Below are 16362 nucleotides of genomic sequence, written 5' to 3'. Positions count from 1 at the left end.
GCTTCGAAAAAGTAAATAAAATAGTTTCCAAAACTCACTTGCTGTAAATCATTGCATACAGATGGACATTTTCAGAAATGCTTGTTGTGCTGCAATTGCTGCGCAAATGTAAATTTGTTGCACAGCTCTTGCCGATTCTTTTTTTTTTTTTTTTGTTTGGAATAATAGAATGCGAAAATATCGAAAATGGAAAAAAATTTTATAAATTGAAATTTTGAGCGAGTCAACTTAGTTGCACGAGTTCTCAGTTGGCTTTAAAACAAAAGTAATCAAAATACATATAACGACTCTGTCAACGTTTTTTGGATTTGGGGAGACTCATGGGTATCACCTTTAAGTTGAAAACACTCGTAGACGATATCTAAAGGGTTCTTACATATATCCCATTCATATTAGGCTCAAAATCTACAAAAAGTGATTATGAAATCCCTTTTTTATACCCTGCGCCACACTTTGGAACAGGGTATTATAAGCTTGGCAAAAATGCTCAGGGTGGGCTCCTGAGTCGATATAGCCATGTCCGTCTGTCTTTGAACACTTTTTTGCAATCAAAGTCTAGGTCGCAGTTTTAGTCCATTCGACTTCAAATTTGGCACAAGTATGTGTTTTGGCTCAGAATAGAACCCTATTAATTTTGGAAGAAATTGGTTCAGATTTAGATATAGCTCCCATATATATCTTTCGCCCGATATGGACTTAAATGACCACAGAAGCCAGAGTTTTACCCTAATTTGCTTAAAATTTTGCACAAGAAGAACAATTAGTACTATAGTCAAGTGTGCCAAATTTTATTGAAATCGGTTCAGATTTAGATATAGCTCCCATATATATCGATCGCCCGATTTACACTCACACCCAGAAAAAAGTGCCTTCGAAACTAAAGGAAAAAATTTTCATCAATATAGTTTATCCATTTTATTTCCATTAAGGTAAATTTTTGTGAAAAATAATAAAATTTACTCGTTTCAGTAAAAAAATCCTAAACTGTAAGCAGTTAGGAATAGTTCATTAACTAGAATAAGGCATGGAATTTTACTCATACTATTTTCTTCGCTGGGTATAAGAATTTACTACTGGAAAAGAAAATTTTATTCCCCGATAACAAAGCATTCGTAAAAATAAACAAAAACCGAACTAAAACCAAGTTTCCTCAAAATTAGTAAAATTTCTTATAAAATGATAATTGCGACTTCCTTTATAATAGAAAGTTTTTCATACATACGAACAACACTTGGCATAGAAAAATATTTTAGTTCATTCGTACTAAGAAGTATGCAATCCTTTCAAAACTTAAGGAAACACACTTGTTAGAATATAGGAAATTTTCCTAAATTTCTATTGTCTACCTGTAATCGATACCTGTCATCGTAATCGATGTGTTTGCGCGTGGGTGTAATAATATAAATATATTTGCGCGTCGGTTGTTTTTTTAGTTGGAATCGCATAAAATATATAAAATATTTGTTATTTTAAATTAGTGAGAAAAACTATCAATGTTCGTGATAGTGTATAAAGAAAGAAAACACCAGCAGAATAACAACCCTTTCATTTGTCTTCATTTTGGAATCTTCAATTATCAGGTAATATTCAGTGACGCTAACCTTTTGCAACAAAAATGTTTTATGGTTTTTTATATTTGTAGGTATTGAAATTGTAAAAGGAGGACAAAATCGTTAGGCAGCAACTTATTAAAAGTGAAAAGTACAAGAAGAAGAAAAAGTGCGTTTTACAGTTGATAATATCACACGGAAATTGGAAATAGTGGAATAATAAACTAATATTTCAAAGAGATTCGATGCTGTTGATTCTTAATAAATATATTCAATATATTAATAAAACATGTATTTTATTGAAGATAAAATTGCTTATAGAAATAAATAAAATTGTATTTAAAAACGAAGGTAAGCAGTTCTAATTATGAAGTAAAAGTTTTACCACAAATGTGTAAGATTTGTCGAAATGAATGAAAAAATTTCAATAAAATCATTCCATATATGAATTCAAATTAGTTAATTTTTTTCATTCTGTAGTATAGTGGTATATAAATATAGGAAAATGTTAACTAATATATGGAATGCATTATTCCTAATTTCTACGAAAATCACATCGTTCAAACAAATAAAAATGTCTTTGGCGCTATACGAAGTTCAACTTTCTTCACAATGAGTTCATTTTAACTTAAAGAAGGGGTCACTTTTTTCTGGGTGCATATGGCACAAGTGACCAATCTTTTACTCCGATTTACTTGAAATTTTGCACAGGAAGTAGAATTAGCATTCCAACTGTCTGTACCAAATTTGGTTGAAGTCGGTTTAGATTTAGATATTGCTCCCATATATAGCTTTCGCCCGATTTACACTCATATGACCACAGAGCCCAATTTTTTACTCCGATTTAGTTGACATTTTGCACAGGGAGCAGAATTAGCATTGTAGTTTATGCGTGCCAAATTTGGTTGAAATCGGTTTAGATTTAGCTCCCATATATATGTTTTTCTGATTTCGACAAAAATGATCAAAACTAGCAAAATTTTCCTTGAAAAATCGCCACTGCTTAGTCGAAAAGTTGTAAAAATTACTCTAATTTTCCTAAACTTCTAATATATATATATATCGAGCGATAAATCATAAATAAACTTTTGCGAAGTTTCCTTAAAATTACTTTAGATTTAAATGTTTCCCATATTTTTTTACTAACATTGTGTTCCACCATAGTGCATTAGCCGACTTAAATTTTGAGTCTATAGATTTTGTAGAAGTCTAAGAAGTCTGTCCAGATCAGGGATCCGGAGCGGTCCATTTTTTTCGCTCCGCTCCGCTCCCGCTCCGGAGAAAAAAAAAACGCTCCGCTCCACGCTCCGCTCCGCTCCTCTTCGAGAAAATTATAGTACAAACATTGTATTATTTGTTCAATTGAGTTTTATTATACCCTGCTCCACACTGTGGAACAGGGTATTATAAGTTAGTGCATATGTTTACAAAACCCAGAAGGAGACGAGATAGACACATGGTGTCTTTGGCAAAAATACTCAGGGTGGGCTCTTGAGTCGATATAGCGATGTCCGTCTGTCCGTGAACACATTTTTGTAATCAAAGTCTAGGTCGCAGTTTTAGACCAATCGACTTCAAATTTGGCACAAGTATGTGCTTTGGCTCAGAATAGAACTCTATTGATTTTGGAAGAAATCGGTTCAGATTTAGATATAGCTTCCAAATATATATTTCGCAAGATATGGACTTATATGGCCCCAGAAGCCAGAGTTTTACCCTAATTTGCTTAAAATTTTGCAGAAAAAGAACAATTAGTACTAGAGTCAAGTGTGCTAAATTTTATTGAAATAGGTTCAGATTTAGATATAGCTCCCATATATATCTTTCGCCCGATATGGACTAATTCGGTCCCAGAAGCTAGAGTTTTGTCCCAATTAGGTTGAAATTAGGGGTACAATTAGTAGTGTAGTCAAGTATGCAGAATTTTATTGAAATCGGTTCAGATCTAGATATAGCTCCCATATATAGCTTTCGCCCGATTTACACTCATACGACCACAGAGGCAAATTTTTTGCTCCGATTTAGTTGAAATTTTGCACAGGGAGTAGAATTAGCATTGTAGCTATGCGTGCCAAATTTGGTTGAAATCGGTGCAGATTTAGATATATCTCCCATATATAGCTTTCGCCCGATTTACACTCATATGACCACAGAGGCCAATTTTTAACTCCGACTTAGTTGAAATTTTGCACAGGGAGTAGAATTAGCATTGTTGCTATGCGTGCCAAATTTGGTTGAAATCGGTTCAGATTTAGATATAGCTCCCATATATATGTTTTTCTGATTTCGACAAAAATGGTCAAAATACCAACATTTTCCTTGTAAAATCGCCACTGCTTAGTCGAAAAGTTGTAAAAGTGACTCTAATTTTCCTAAACTTCTAATACGTATATATCGAGCGATAAATCATAAATAAACTTTTTCGAAGTTTCCTTAAAATTGCTTCAGATTTAAACGTTTCCCATGTTTTTTTACTAACATTGTGTTCCACCCTAGTGCATTAGCCGACTTAAATTTTGGGTATATAGATTTTGTAGAAGTCTATCAAATTCTTCCCGATCGAGTGGTATTTAAATGTATGTATTTGGGACAAACCTTTATATATAGCCCCAACACATTAAACGGATGTGATATGGTATCGAAAATTTAGATCTACAAAGTGGAGCAGGGTATAATATAGTCGGCTCCGCCCGACTTTAGACTTTCCTTACTTGTTTTTTACTAACTTTGTGTTCCACCCTAGTGCATTAGCCGACTTAAATTTTGAGTCTATAAATTTTGTAGAAGTCTATCAAATTCTGTCCAGATCGAGTGATATGTAAATGTATGTATTTGGGACAAACCTTCATATATAGCCCCCAACACATTTGACAGATGTGATATGGTATCGAAAATTTAGATCTACAAAGTGATGCAGGGTATAATATAGTCGGCCCCGCCTGACTTTAGACTTTCATTACTTGTTTTATTTAGAAAAATCGGGTGGTACATATATGGGAGCTATAGCTAAATCTGAACCGATTTCGATGATTTTTTGCACATATAGTTAGTGCTATAGAAGATTACATTTAGCCAACTTTGAGTAAGATCGGTTGATAAATAAGGGTTTTATGACCTAATTTGTCAAAATCGGGCGATACATATATATGGGACCTGTATCTAAATCTGAACCGATTTCGATGAAATTTTCAGACTTAAAGGGTGATACAGAAGATTATTTTGTGCTAAATTTGACGACGATCGGTTAGTAAAAAAGTGCAACGTGACCCGATTTGTCGAAATCGAGCAATACATATATATGGGAGCTATATCTAAATTTGATCCGATTTCTTCCAAATTCAATAGCGTTCGTCCTTGTGCCCAAAAAAAACTCCCTGTACCAAACTTCATCAAAATCGGTTAATAATTGCGACCGGAATCCTGTAAACAACAAATACATGGACAAACGGACGGATGGACGGACGGACACCAAGCGCTAGATCGACTCAGGAGGTGATTCTGAGTCGACCGGTATATATTTTATTGGGTCTAAAATCAATATTTCTGGTAGCACATTTTTTGACAGATCAAACTTATTATACCCTAACCACTATGTGGTTTAGGGTATAATGACTTTAAAACAATGTGTTGAAACATTTTATTAATTTTGAAGATTTTTTCAGAAATATTAAATCTATTTTGACTTCATTAAAACTAAATTTTCATTCATGTTAGGATACACATTTTTATGTCGAATCACTTAGCTATAAGGACAAACAGACTTCATTGAAAAGTTTAGAGACTTTTAGACAAGGAAAAAACTTTATTTCAGATAAATACGTCTTCTATTCTAAGCAAAATTCGTATTCGTATTTTAAGCATGTGAAATATTTGGCCTCCCGACAATATTCTTTGCGGTGCACCATCTACTATTTAATATGTGATAGAAACCAAATTTATGAAAATGGACCAAATTCTGTTTGGTCCGACCATCGGACCAAATTTAAAAATTAGAAATCTTTTGGACCAATTTTGGTCCGAACGGACCAAAACGGCAACGCTGATTGGAATTGAAAGTCTGTACACAGAGTAGAAGTAACTACTCTCCGAAAGTTTTTTTGTTTTGCAACAGACGTAGAGAAGAGGTTTTGTTATATTTGTAATGTGTGTGTGTATGTTTATGTTTGCAACAACCTCCATCGAAATCAGTCCGTGGTATACCTACGAATATTCTTACTCAGATCTAGTGTTACCTAATTTCGCTTTTTTCCATTTATTGTAAAAATACATTTTCGAACAGCGTTTTTAAGAAATGTTCGTTCTCAAAAAAAGTAGATAACATGCAATAATACAAATCAAGTCATTAGTTTTCAATGTGAGAAAAAATTAAAATAAATGTATATGTGCACATTTTTCAACCAAAATTGAAACTATCCATAATTTGAATTAAATTTTCGAGAACTAATATCAGAAATAAGAGAATGCTAGGATATAGTACAATAGTAAAGCAAATATGAAAGTCCTTACACTGAAAAAAAATTTTTTTTCTTAATTATTAAAGTCACGTTGACCTTACCTCAAAAATTTTATCATTCATGCTATGATACAAAATTTTAAGTAAAATCACTTGATTATAAGGACATTATAACTTCATTCAAAAGTTTATTGACTTTTGGACAAGGAAAAAAAATTATTTTAGAGAAATGCGTCTTCCATGTTAAGTAAAATTTGCATTCTTATTCTAAGGACATGAAATCTTTGACTTCACGACAATATTTTTTTCAGTGTAGAAAACTAAAAAATTAAATATAAATAAGATCGTTTAATTGCATTTATTTGACGTTCATTACAAACATCTTTGTAGTAATACGGGATGAAATTGATCGAAAGTACTGTTGTTACTTTTACAACACATACTAGAGATATATTTTGACATTTGCCGTTTATGAAAACAATTACTAAAAAAACACGTTGTGTTTTCCCCAATGTACTTACGTACAAAAATACATATCGTACATTTTAAACGTTTACTCACACTACGCTAAGTACTAGCTATATTTGAAATTACCTACACAGTGTAATTTCAAAGTTACACATTTTATTCAAGTAATATTTTATTCGGAGCGGAGCGGTTTTTCATTTGGAAACCGCTCCGCTCCCGCTCCGCTCCGGACTTTAGAAATGCCGCTCCCGCTCAGCTCCCGCTCCGGCAAAAAAAGGGCTTGCTCCGCTCCGCTCCACGCTCCGGATCCCTGGTCCAGATCGAGTGATATTTAAATGTATGTATGTGGGACAAACCTTTATATATGTATGTAGAACCCAACAGATTTGACGGATGTGATATGGTATCGAAAATTTAGATCTACAAAGTGGTGCAGTCGGCCCCGCCCGACTTTAGACTTTCCTTACTTGTTTTATAAGGAAAATGACAGCTGAAATCTAGTCAAAATGGATTTTGATATTGTAATGTGTATGAGGTATTGGAGTATGTATCTATTTTATGAGTGTATGTTGTAAAAAGCAGAATAACACTTAATAGAGTATAACTTGTTTGAACTATTTGTTTTCGAATCATAGTAGTCATTGAAATTGTTTTAGTTTTTGTGTCAGAAAATTTTGCAAATTGATACTTTTGTCTTGTCCCAATAAAACTTTCATTATATTCACATCGGCAAATTGTTTGTGCGCGTTTGAGCCCATCCCGCTCCCAGTGTGTTAATAAAGATTAAAGGTTGAGTTACATATCATGCGTTAATGCGTCCGTTGATTGAAGAGTTGAATTTTCTCTTTGTAAGCAACAGTTTAGTTAGAGTACTTCAAACTGAAAAATATCAACCCTCCCATCAACGCACGGATTAACGCATGATATGGAACTCAACCTTAATCTAGAAGAACGTGTGTGTAAAAATGAGTTATACAAATGTGAAAAATCGGACCTTTAGGGTAATTTTGATACAGGGAAAATTCAAGTGGAGGCATTATTAATAAGGAATAATTCATGGAAATATATAAATGGAAGCTTTCCAAAACCCCAATAGAACCTGAACAAAAAGTATTGGAATCGGAATTGGAAAGCAGCAAAGCAAAATCCGACTTGATTTTGTCGATTTGAAGCTGATAAAAAAAACTGTAAGGCATCCAAAGGGGTATGGTATAAATTACATGGAATTTATCAATCGAAGAGTTCCACTCGTAAAGCCATGCTACTGAAATCCCTGACTTTGTTAAAAAAAATAAGAAGAATGTAGAGGACGTAAGAGAGCATATATGAAAGTTTTTCGATATTGAAGATAAAAGAAATGAAATGAATCTACATATAATCGATGATTTCCTAACAATAACGATAATGTATAGCGTTGCAGATGAATATGAGTCAATTAGAATTGCGATAGAGAAGCTACCAAATCCAAAAGTGCTAAGGGTGAAACTTTTGGAGGAATATAAAGCTAGGAAAAGAAATATCATTGATGAAACCACTGATGCTATGTTTGTGAAAAATATCGAAAGAAGAGGAGAGCATAACAAGCCAAAATGTCAGAAATGTTAATGTTAAGTTGTTAATGGAAAAGTTGAGCACATGGCAAAAGATTGCCAATTCAAGCAAATGGTGCTCAGATTCGGGTGCACTTTCACATATGTTATGTGCTCGGAAAACGAAATGTTTTAGAAGAAACAGCAAAAATACTACACCTAGCAAATAAGAAATCAACAATAATTGAAGGATCTGGAAGAGACGCAAGAGAAGCCACCAAATCCAATGGTGTCGCTTTTTGTCGCCAACATCGTCGCTTTTTGTCGCCTTAAATTTACCAGGGACGAGTTTAGTGTTTAATTTTTGAAGAAGTTTTTTATACCTTTTTAATCGAACAATTGAAAAATAAATGTAAAAAATGGAAATTGGTAAGAGGTAAAGTGACTAATCTTCAACAATTACAAAAAAATGGGATAAAATCAGTATATATAGCAGTTATGGTCATCACATTAAAATCATAGAAAAGAACACTGTACAATTAATGTAAACGTGTTGATTTTCCATTTATTTTTAATAGAAATCCTTCAAGGCCAATGTATTTTATTTAGCACCAAACTTAGGTAACAATTGTGTCGAACTTTGAATGATCCTTGGACACATAATGTCAACGTCGTTCCAATTGTATATGCCGGATGTTTTTATTGTCCTAATGTAGATATCTAAATCATTTCCCGAGTCAAATTTGCCATTTATTTTGATTTTCCAAGTCAACATTGGATTACAAACAAACAGCATTTTAAACGAAAATAATCAAAACTCAGTTTTGCACATCAGCTGATTGTTTTCTTTCACGATGGTCCTTGTGCCATTGATCTCAGCGTCGTCGCCATTTTTGTAGTTTTGGAAGCTTTAACTGTCCTCGAATATATATCCACATTTTTTCCGCGTCAAATTAAATATTTTTTCTTGATTTTCCGACTTAGAATTGCGTCAGAAATAAAAATATTTTAAACCGAAAAAATTAAAATTAAAATTTTTTAAATCAGCTGATTGTTTTCTAGTGATATCGGCCTTATATTGCCGAGTATTGTAATTGGTACAAAAAGTAATCGTCGTCGTCGCCACTTCGCAGGAATACCAAATGAATGACGAGACGACTTAAAAGCGACAGATGACAAAAAGCGACGACGAGAGCGAGGGCGACTTCAGGAATAAGGGTGATTGATGAAACCACTGATGCTATGTTTGTGAAAAATATCAAAAGAAGTGGCGAGCATAACAAGCCAAATTTTGTGAGCAATTTTAATGTTCATGTTATTGCTGTGGAAAAGTTGAGCACATGGCAAAAGATTGCCAATTCAAGCGAATGGTGCTCAGATTCGGGTGCATCTTCAAATATGTGCCCGGAAAAGGAAGTTTTTGAAGAAACAGCAAAAATACTACAACTAGCAAATAATGAATCAACAAGAATTGAAGGATCTGGTGATGTAAAACTGAATTCGAAAGGCGGCTGCACAGCAAGGTTAGAAGGTACATTATACGTTTCAGAATTTCCTCCAAAAATTTGTTATCTGCAGCGAAAATGACAAACCATGGATTTGAGGAAAGATTTTCAAAGAATTCTGCGGTATTTGTAGATCCCAAAACCAACATGCAATATATGAAAAAAATGTTTCCAAGGCCACGGCATAGAACAAATATAAGAGTAAAAACTACACTCGAGCCGCCGTGGTGCATGCCCGCCTAGCATACACAAGGCCGTGGGTTCGATTCCTGCTTCGAACTAACACCAAAAAGTTTTTAAGCGGTGGATTATCCCACCTCAGTAAGGCTGGTGACATTTCTGAGTGTTCAAAGCTTCACTGCAATGTGGAACGCCGTTCGGACTCGGCTATAAAAAGTAGGTCCTTTGTCATTGAGCTTAACATGGAATCGGGCAGCACTCAGTGATAAGAGAAAAGGTCACCAATTGGGTATCACAATGGACTGAATAGTCTAAGTGAGCCTGATACATCGGGCTGCCACCTAACCTAATCTACACTCGAAAAAAGTCTGCTAAACACAACAGTCGATATCCGCTGTTATATTTTTGTACCTCAGGGTCCAACGAACGAAATTAGTTTTTGGTATATTTTTGCGCTGTAATACACACAATGAAAACACGTTTGGAAATCGTGTACCGCAAATGTTTTCCTTTTGTTAAGAGTTTTTTGAATTTCTTCGAAAATTTTAAACTTTTATCACCCAAAAAATTCGTTTGTTACAAAATTTTTATTTTTTCAATCAAATTTGTTGAACCAACAACACAGTCCATTTCGTTTTATCAAGCTCTGTTCTTTTCTTACTTTAAGTCTTTAATAAGACACATTTTACAGTTTCATAGTAAAAATTTAATATAGTAGTATGTTATGTTGAACAGCTTTTCGGAATCTTCCGAATATATCTGGAATATATGTAAAAAAACTTTTTGATATTCGGTCGAAGCAGGGATCGAACCCAGGACCCTTGGTATGCAAGGCGGGCGTGGCAACCACTGCTCCACGGTGCCCAACCAACATAAATGTATTTTTCTGTTAAATAAAATTTGTTTAATCGGCTCGTGGGCGCCACAAACTATGCTATATAAATATAACTTATAACGACAATTGTCTATTGATAACAATAACTGCTAAGTAGCCCAGTGGATAGTGTGTTGGCTTACAAATTGCATGGTCCGCGGTTCGATCCTCCGTCCAGGCGAAAGATAAAATTTATAAAATCGAATAATTTCATCTACATTGTTTGTATTACAGAAAAATGTACTAAGAACTAAAAACCTCGTGGAAGTGAGATGTGAGGGAAAATGCAATTAGCCAGAAAGTATTGTTTTTTTTTTAGTTAGTCTTTTTTACATCCTGGAAAAGAATAAACGTTTATCACAAAAAGTATATACACTCCTAAATGCGATCAGCAAATATTTTGTTTGCTGTTAGGTCTCAATTTGATAAATATTCAGATTTTTGGGAAAATGTTATAGATATTGATAAAATATTGTTTTAATTGTGTTACGATAGCCCCTAAGTTGACATTTTGATTTGTTTCACCCAAACTAATAAATGTTTTAGTGTAATCGAGCTTAAAAAATAGCTTTTTCATCAGACTTTTGTACTGTTTCTACTAATAATTTTTTTGGGGTGTATATCGACTAGAAATAACTAAGCAGAGGCACAATGGATTTTCGAATTCACTCTCCTTCCTGAGGATTTAAAGATAACACCAGAATATCTTTAAATATTCTACTTGTTCTGAATTTCAATCGCATCGGTTAAGCTACTCCGTACTTTTTCCCACAGCCTTCAGAGACAATATCACACTGCATTGTCTCTGAAGGCTATGGCCGAGACACAAACCAATTTGTTTTTGCCAGCCAACCCAATGAATGAATTTGGGAAAAAGATATAATAAAAAACATGTTAGGAAAGTCTAAAGTCGGGCAGGGCCAACTATATTATACCCTGCACCACTTTGTAGATCTAAATTTTCGATACCATATCAAATCCGTCAAATGTGTTGGGGGCTATATATAATGGTTTGTCCCAAATACATACACACAAAAAATTTTTTTTCTGATTCAATCACCAAATTAATTGATCCAATTAATTTTTTAATTGAAATGTCTTCAATCACGAAAATGATAGAATCAATCACAGTTTTAATTGGGCATAGAACAAATTCTTGATTAAAAAATTAATTGATTTTTTCAGCAAATTTCAATTAATTTTTAATTGATTCAATTAAAAATTTAATTGATGTTGATTGCAAAACTCAATTAATTTATTTATTAAAAAAGGTAACTATTTTTAATTACTTTCTGAATTGGCTTAGAGTTTTTATTTGGATTAACAAATTATTGTTTGAAATACATTTTTAACTAAAAATTAAAAAAAATCAGCACGTTTTTTAACTGAATTAGTCTTCCGAATTTGATTAAAAAGTTAGTTGTATCAATTAATTTTTTAATTAAAAATTTTAAAATTTTCAATCATTGACTTAATTAACTTAATATTTGTATCATGATTAAAAAGTTAATTGTATCAATTAATTTATTAATTGAAAAATTTTTCAACTTCAATTAACTTTTTAATTGGAAATATTTTGGAGATATTTTTTTTGTGTACATTTAAATATCACTCGATCTGGACAGAATTTGATAGACTTCTACAAAATCTATAGACTCAAAATTTAAGTCGGCTAATGCACTAGGTAGGAACACAATGTTAGTAAAAAAAAATATGGGAAACATTTAAATCTGAAGCAATTTTAAGGAAACTTCGCAAAAGTTTATTTATGATTTATCGCTCGATATATATGTATTAGAAGTTTAGGAAAATTAGAGTCATTTTTACAACTTTTCGACTAAGCAGTGGCGATTTTACAAGGAAAATGTTGGTATTTTGACCATTTTTGTCGAAATCAGAAAAACATATATATGGGAGCTATATCTAAATCTGAACCAAATTTGGCACGCAGAGCTACAATGCTAATTCTACTCCCTGTGCAAAATGTCAACTAAATCGGAGTTAAAAATTGGCCTCTGTGGTCATATGAGTGTAAATCGGGCAAAAGCTATATATGGGAGATATATCTAAATCTGAACCGATTTCAACCAAATTTGTCACGCATAGCTACAATGCTAATTTTACTCCCTGTGCAAAATTTCAACTAAATCGCAGTTTAAAATTGACCACAGACGCCAATTTCAACCAAATTGGGGCTTCTGGAGCCATATAAGTCCATATCGGGCGAAATATATATATGGGAGCTATATCTAAATCTGAACCGATTTCTTTCCAAAATCAATAGGGTTCTATTCTGACCCAAAACACATACTTATGCCAAATTTGACGTCGATTCGACTAAAACTGCGACCTAGACTTTGATTACAAAAACGTGTTCACGGACAGACGGACATGGCTATATCGACTCACGAGCCCACCCTGAGCATTTTTGCCAAAGATACCATGTGTCTATCTCGTCTCCTTCTGGGTGTTGCAAACATATGCACTAACTTATAATACCCTGTTCCACAGTGTGGCGCAGGGTATAATCAACACCGTGAACTATATTTTAAATTCTGACAAAGTAATTATAGTTTTGATAAAAATCGATATTTCTGCGATGCTTTCGAAAATAAAAACTACTTGTATTATGGTACTCGTCGTTTGATATCAAAAAAGTAGGTCAAGTATTGGACAGTGGCGCGGGTACTTGTAAATTTGCGCAACTAATTTTATTTTTGATTAAAATCGATATTTCTGGGATGCTTTCGAGAACAAAAACCATTTGTAGGACTCGCCAAAACTCATCTTCTGAAACCAAAAATGTAAAGCATGTATTGCACAGCGTGTTGTATATTTTTAATTCTGACGAAGTAATTACAGTTTTGATAAAATTCTATATTTCTGGGATGCTTTCGAGCATGTATTGCTTAGCGGGCCAAAATGCACTATATTTCAAATTCTGACAAAGTATTTTTCTTTTTGATAAAAAACAAGTATATACGGCCGTAAGTTGGGCCAGGCCGAATCTTATGTACCCTTCACCATGGATTGTGTAGAAACTTCTACAAAAGACTGTCATCCACAATCGAATTACTTGGGTTATGGAAATACTTACCGATGGTAAGGTATCTTACAACTTCTTAACATCGTCTTCTAAATTGTAAGTTAGTCCATACGTGGTATATATTAGAAAAAAGGTATATATACACCCAGAAAAAAGTGACCCCTTCTTTAAGTTAAAATGAACTCATTGTGAAGAAAATTGAACTTCGTATAGCGCCAAAGACATTTTTATTTGTTTGAACGATGTGATTTTCGTAGAAATTAGGAATAATGCATTCCATATATTAGTTAAAATTTTCCTATATTTATATACCACTATACTACAGAATGAAAAAATTTAACTAATTTGAATTCATATATGGAATGATTTTATTGAAATTTTTTCATTCATTTCGACAAATCTTACACATTTGTGGTAAAACTTTTACTTCATAATTAGAACTGCTTACCTTCGTTTTTAAATACAATTTTATTTATTTCTATAAGCAATTTTATCTTCAATAAAAGACATGTTTTATTAATATATTGAATATATTTATTAAGAATCAACAGCATCGAATCTCTTTGAAATATTAGTTTATTATTCCACTATTTCCAATTTCCGTGTGATATTATCAACTGTAAAACGCACTTTTTCTTCTTCTTGTACTTTTCACTTTTAATAAGTTGCTGCCTAACGATTTTGTCCTCCTTTTACAATTTCGATACCTACAAATATAAAAAATCATAAAACATTTTTGTTGCAAAAGGTTAGCGTCACTGAATATTACCTGTTAATTGAAGATTCCAAAATGAAGACAAATGAAAGGGTTGTTATTCTGCTGGTGTTTTCTTTCTTTATACACTATTGATAGATTTATTTAAAAAACGAAAATTTTTCTCACTAATTTAAAATAACAAATATTTTATATATTTTATTTGTTATTTATTATATTATTTTACCATATTATTTTTTAACAATCTCTCCGTATACCAAAACAACGCGATTCCAACTAAAAAAACAACCGACGCGCAAATATATCGATTACACCCACGCGCAAACACATCGATTACGATGACAGGTATCGATTACAGGTAGACAATAGAAATTTAGGAAAATTTCCTATATTCTAACAAGTGTGTTTCCTTAAGTTTTGAAAGGATTGCATACTTCTTAGTACGAATGAACTAAAATATTTTTCTATGCCAAGTGTTGTTCGTATGTATGAAAAACTTTCTATTATAAAGGAAGTCGCAATTATCATTTTATAAGAAATTTTACTAATTTTGAGGAAACTTGGTTTTAGTTCGGTTTTTGTTTATTTTTACGAATGCTTTGTTATCGGTGAATAAAATTTTCTTTTTCAGTAGTAAATTCTTATACCCAGCGAAGAAAATAGTATGAGTAAAATTCCATGCCTTATTCTAGTTAATGAACTATTCCTAACTGCTTACAGTTTAGGATTTTTTTACTGAAACGAGTAAATTTTATTATTTTTCACAAAAATTTACCTTAATGGAAATAAAATGGATAAACTATATTGATGAAAATTTTTTCCTTTAGTTTCGAAGGCACTTTTTTCTGGGTGTGGGGCCTATACGTAAAAGTGGTCCCATATGTCCCATTTGCAATACCATCCGACCTACATCAATAAGAACTACTTGTGCCAAGATTCAAGTCGATAGCTTGTTTCGTTCGGAAGTTAGCGTGATTTCAACAGATGGACGGACATGCTTAGATCGACTCAGAATTTCACCACGACCCAGAATATATATACTTTATGGGGTCTTAGGGCTATATTTCGATATGTTACAAACGGAATGACAAAGTTAATATACCCACATCCTATAGTGGAGGGTATAAAAACTCACATTTCTTTAATGCTTTCGTGAATTATAACCACTTGCATTTATAGTATTCTTTAAGAGCTTTCGTTTGAGTCCAAAATACATAAACCATAAATTCTGGGCTTATTATTTGAACATAACTCAGTAATGACATAGTGCTCTGTTTACTCTTTTTTAAGAGGAATTTTTTTCTCTCAACATACACACAAAAAAATTTTTTTCTGATTCAATCACGAAATTAATTGATCCAATTAATTTTTAATTGAAATGTCTTCAATCACAGAAATGATAGTATCAATTAAAAAATTAATTGAAGGTCAATTAAAAAGTTAATTGATCCAATTAAAAAATTAATTGATACTATTATTTTTGTGATTGATTTTTGTTTCAATTAAAAAATTTGTTGAATCAATTAAATTTTCGTGAAATTTTTTTGTGTGTAGTTAAGAAATGAAAAGTGGTTTACAAAAAATCCTACTTCAGTGCAGTCATTTAAATAGCATTAGTAACGTATTTACTCTTTTTAGGAGGAATTTTTCTCTCAACATAGTTTAGAAAAAAAAATTAAAAACAAAATTGTGTCCGAGGGTAAATCGTCGTATTCCCAAATAAGGGAATTGCTAGACTGTTCCATTAAGATGATAGTAAATGCCGTAAAATATGAGCAAAGAGTTGAAACTCGTGGTAGAAAGCCAATTTTGTCACCATTAATAGTAAAACGTTTAGTTCGGACATATAAAGTAAATCCATTTATAACAGCTACGGAGCTGAATAAAGCATTGGATGTGCCGGCAAGCGTTGAAACTATTCGTGACAGACTTCGAGACAACAACCTCAATGCCTGTAGTCCTCGAAAAGTTCCGTTCCCTTTTTGGTGGAAAGGGTTCCCGATCCTTCGACCGTAGGCCACATAACAAAAATTACAACAAAA

General features: G+C 32.8%; 1 long non-coding RNA gene across 1 annotated transcript; it reads right to left on the bottom strand.

The window, feature by feature from the left end:
- Positions 1–14116: 14116 nt before the first annotated feature.
- LOC142219564 (uncharacterized) lies at positions 14117–14461 on the bottom strand. Its single transcript, XR_012717633.1, has 2 exons — positions 14375–14461; positions 14117–14312 (listed from the first exon to the last, which is right to left on the bottom strand). It is a non-coding gene; the product is annotated as an uncharacterized LOC142219564 (long non-coding RNA).
- Positions 14462–16362: the final 1901 nt, after the last annotated feature.

The sequence above is a fragment of the Haematobia irritans genome, chromosome 1, assembly GCF_050003625.1.
Source record: "Haematobia irritans isolate KBUSLIRL chromosome 1, ASM5000362v1, whole genome shotgun sequence".
Taxonomy (NCBI): Eukaryota; Metazoa; Arthropoda; class Insecta; order Diptera; family Muscidae; genus Haematobia; species Haematobia irritans.
This window is presented reverse-complemented; position numbering and strand designations above follow the sequence as displayed.